This window comes from Orycteropus afer, unplaced genomic scaffold, assembly GCF_000298275.1.
Source record: "Orycteropus afer afer isolate SDZICR_OR568_19922 unplaced genomic scaffold, OryAfe1.0 scaffold00031, whole genome shotgun sequence".
Classification (NCBI taxonomy): Eukaryota; Metazoa; Chordata; class Mammalia; order Tubulidentata; family Orycteropodidae; genus Orycteropus; species Orycteropus afer.
In genome coordinates, this window is record NW_006921618.1 from 1797190 (window position 1) to 1801433 (window position 4244).

Sequence of the window (4244 nt, forward strand, 5' to 3'; positions counted from 1 at the left end):
GAAGCTCTGCTTTGGGAACCCTCCCAGACCTTGCCCTATGTGTCTCTCCATTTGTATCCTTTTTGGCTACAATAAATCTGTAGTTCTAAGTATGGTATATTCTCCATGAGTTCTGTGAGTTGCTTCTGGCAAATTATTGAACCCAAAGGGACATTAGGAACCAGTAGTCAGAAAGTAAGGATGTCCTGTGGATTCCCAAGCTTGTAACTGGTATCTTGAAGGGGTAGTGGGAAACTAGCCCCAAATTTGTGACAAGGAGATCAGAAGGTTGTGGTGTCATGTGGATTACCCAAGCTTGTGGCTGGCATTTACCCATGTAGCAGTCTAAAGTATAATGTCCTTTTAACATGTGAGCTCTAGTGGTCAGAGAGAGAGAGTGCTGTGGGGACAGCCAGCAATGAGAATGGAGAAGTGGGTATGTGAAGACTGGATCAATCTCCATGTTTTGGGTATTGGATTCATGTCAGTCTTTACCATGTACCTCCTGAACTGTGAGAAAATAAATTTATGTTCTTATAAAGCCACCCACTTGTCCTATTTCTGTTACAGCAGCACTAGATAGCTAAGACAAGCACTAATGTGCTTGTTCTTAACCTTGAACATTTCCCTGAGGCCCCAGCCATCCATTTGTGCTCAGAGATGCTGCACTTGTGGTCAGTGGGGCATCTTGCTGGATGGAGAGGAATGGACACAATGAGTCAAGCAGCATTTTCCAGATGAAGAAGTTTTCCAAATAAGTGAGGACGCTGCATGGAGGAAGGTCCCTGAATCAGCAGCTCTTCTGGGCAAGAAGAGCAGGTGACATCACCCTGGGGACTTTGCCACAACAATCAGGCTCAGGCCACCCTTGGCCTTTCAGTCATTGCTGCTCTAATGACATTCTCCTCTCCCTCCTTTCTCTCCAGCCACCTTCTCATCTCACCAGTCCTTTCACACTTAATGAACTGTCTGCCAGCAGGCTATGGGGCCTCCTGAATAGGAAAGGAATAATAAAGAGGAAGACAATTGTGATAGTTGGAGCTGTGTGTCAACTTGGCTGGACCCCAGTTCTGTGTGGTTGTTCCCATGATGGGATCATATGACTGTGTTCTGAGTGGCCAGTCTGCCCAAGGGGAGTTTCCCTAGGGGTGTGGCCTGCTTCCAAGATATCCAGGGACATCCTGGGAAGAGACACATTCTTTGAGGGATTGGAACCCTGGTGTGTGGACTACAAACTTCCGTGAGAGAGCAGCCCACCGCTCAGCCTGGAGATCTTGGATTCATCTTTCGTTGGAGTCAACAACCAGTGTACTGCCTGCCAGCCTTGAATTTCTCAGCCCCCTGCACTTACGGAAGCTAAGGCTGCCACCAGCCCGTTTCCTCCAGAGACTTGGACTTGCTGGCTTCTATACATTTGTGAGCCATTTTCCTAAGATAGATTTCTCTCTCTCTCTCTCTCTATATATATATATGTACTTTGCTTGTTTTTGTGTTTCTCTAGAGAACCCAATCTAACACAACAATGACCTAGCTCTGGCCAGTGTTTGATGGTTTGGATGGAGCCAACAAAAGGCATAGACATGAGAACCTTCCCTATTCCTTCCTACCCTTTGTAGCAAAAGTCCCACCAAATACCACCACAGAGATGAATGTCAGTCCCTGTGTGTTGCATCATTTAAAGACCTCCATAAACTTGTTTTCCCTACTTTTTGTAATAGTGTTATTGAGACATAACTTACATACAATAAATTGTACCTCTTTAAAGCCTGCAACTTGGTAAGTTTTGACATATGTATACCCCTATGAAATGAGCACAACAATCAAGATAATGAGGATATCCATTACTCTCTCAAAGTTTCCTTGTTTCCCTTTGTAATGTGCATCTTTTTTCCCTCCTCACTTTCCTCTCATCCCCAAGCAACCACTGACAGCCTTTCTGTCACTAGGATAGTTTGCATTTCCTAGTGTTGTGTTGGCGTGCCGTTGAGTCAGCCCCAACTCATATCGACCCCTCCTCGGGTTTCCAAGGCGATATCACTACGGAAGTAGATTGCCCCATCCTCCTTCCAGGGAGTGGTTGGTGGGTTTGAACCGCCATCTGGTTAGCAGTCAAATGCCTTAGGCACTATGCTACCAGAGCTCCATAAATGGAATCATACAGTATTGTCTTAGCTACCTAGAGTTGCTGTAACACAAATACAAGTGAGTGGCTTTAAAGAATAGAAATCTTATTTTCTCACAGTTCTGGAGGCTAAAAGTTTAAATCAGGGTCTCAGACATCGATTCCTTCCTTGTCCGGTAGCCATGGGTGTTCCTTGGTTTTCTTGGCATTCCTTTATTAGATGATCTCTACATTCATCTCCTTCCCTGTGTGTGAGTCCCTGTGTCCAATCTGCTTTCTCTCTCTCCCTCTCTCTCTCTCTCTCTTTAAATAAACCAGAAGTTAATAGATTTAGAACCTACTGTACCTATTATAATGAGCTTTGCTCCCACTGTGGTTAAGGTATTGGGTTGCTAACCAAAAGGTCAGTGGTTTGAATTTACCATCTGGGAGAAAGACAAGGCAGTCTGCTTCTGTAAAGTTTTACAGCCACGGAAACCCTAGAGGTGTCACTATGAGTCAGAAACAACTTGATGGGTTTTTGCCTATTATGACCTAATTAACATAACAAGGAAACCCTTATATCCAAACTGGATCATATTTACAGATATAGGGGCCAAGCCTTTATTATATATTTTTGGGAGACTAATCCTATCCATAAAAAAAGGTTGTGTTGTTTTATCTGGCTTCTTTCACTCAGCATAATTGTTAAAGATTCAGCCATGTTGCTTTCAGCTTTTGGTTGGGAGGAGGCTAAGGTGCAATTTTTTTGGTTGTCTGGCATCAAGGTTCATCCAACACCATTCATCTCCACCATACCACCCAAGTTTGACCCTGAGATCAAAGTCCTGTACCTGAGGTGCATGAGTGGGGAAGTTGGTGTCACATCCCTCTGGCCCCTGAAATGGGTCCCCTGGATCTGTCTCCAAAAAAGGTTGGTGATGACATTGCCAAGGCAACTGGTGACTGGAAGAGACTAAGAATTATGGTGAAACTGACCATTCAGAACAGACAAGCCCAGATTAAGGTGGTTACTTCTGCCTCTGACCTGATCATCAAAGCCCCCAAGGAACCACCCAAAGACAGAAAGAAGCAGAAAAATAGTAAGCACAGTGGAAATATCACTTTTGATGAAATTGTCAGCATTGTCTGTCAGATGTGACACCGATCTTTAGCCAGAGAACTCTCTGGAAATATTACAGAGATCCTGGGGACTGCCCAGTCTGTGGGCTGCATTGTTGATGGCTGACCCCTCATGACATCATAGATGATGTCAGCAGTGTTGTCGTTAGGTGATGTCAAATCATCTCTGAGTCATGGAGACCCTATGTACAGCGGAATGAAACACTGCCCTGTCCTGTGCCAGCCCCACAATCCTTGCTATATCTGAAGTCTTTGTTGTAGCCACTGTGTCAATCCATCTTGTTGAGGGCCTTCCCCTTTTTTGTTGACCTTCTACTTTACCAAGCATAATATCCTTCTCAAGGGAATGGTCTATTCTGACAACATGACCAAAATAGGTGAGAGAAGTCTGGCCATTATCGCTTCCAAGAAGCATTCCAGCCGTACTTCCAGGACAGATTTGTGAGTTCTTTTAGAAGCCCATGGTATTTTCAGCATTCTTCCCTAACACCACAACTCAAAAGAAACAGCTCTTCTTTGGTCTTCCTTATTCCTTGTCCAGCTCTCACATACATAAGTGATCAACGCAACACAATGCACTGCCATCGAGTCGGATCCGACTCAGCAACCCCTCCTTGGGTTTCTGAGGCAGTATCACTATGGAAGTAGATTGTTCAACCTTCCTTCCGATGAGTGGCTGGTGAGTTTGAAGCACCAGCCTTCTGGTTAGCAGTCAAATGCCTTAGGCACTATGATTGAAAATACCATTGTGTCAAGTGCACTTTGGTCTTCAGGGGGTATCTTTGCTCATCAGCACTTGAAAGAGGTCTTTTGCAGCAGATTTGCCCAATGCTATCTGTCGCCTGATGTCTTGACTGCTGCTTCCATTGCTGTTGATTTTAGAACCAAGTAATGTGAAGTCTTTGACAACTTCAATCTTTTCTCCATTTATTGTGATACTGCTTATTGGTCCAGTTGTGAGGATTTTTGTTTTCTGTATATTGATGTGTAATCCATACTGCAAACTGTACTCTTCAATCTT

The 4244-nt window shown here is 44.3% G+C and overlaps 1 pseudogene; it reads left to right on the plus strand.

Moving 5' to 3' along the window:
• The first annotated feature begins 403 nt into the window (after positions 1–403).
• On the plus strand, positions 404–3376 carry LOC103192792 (annotated as a pseudogene).
• The last annotated feature ends 868 nt before the right edge of the window (positions 3377–4244 follow it).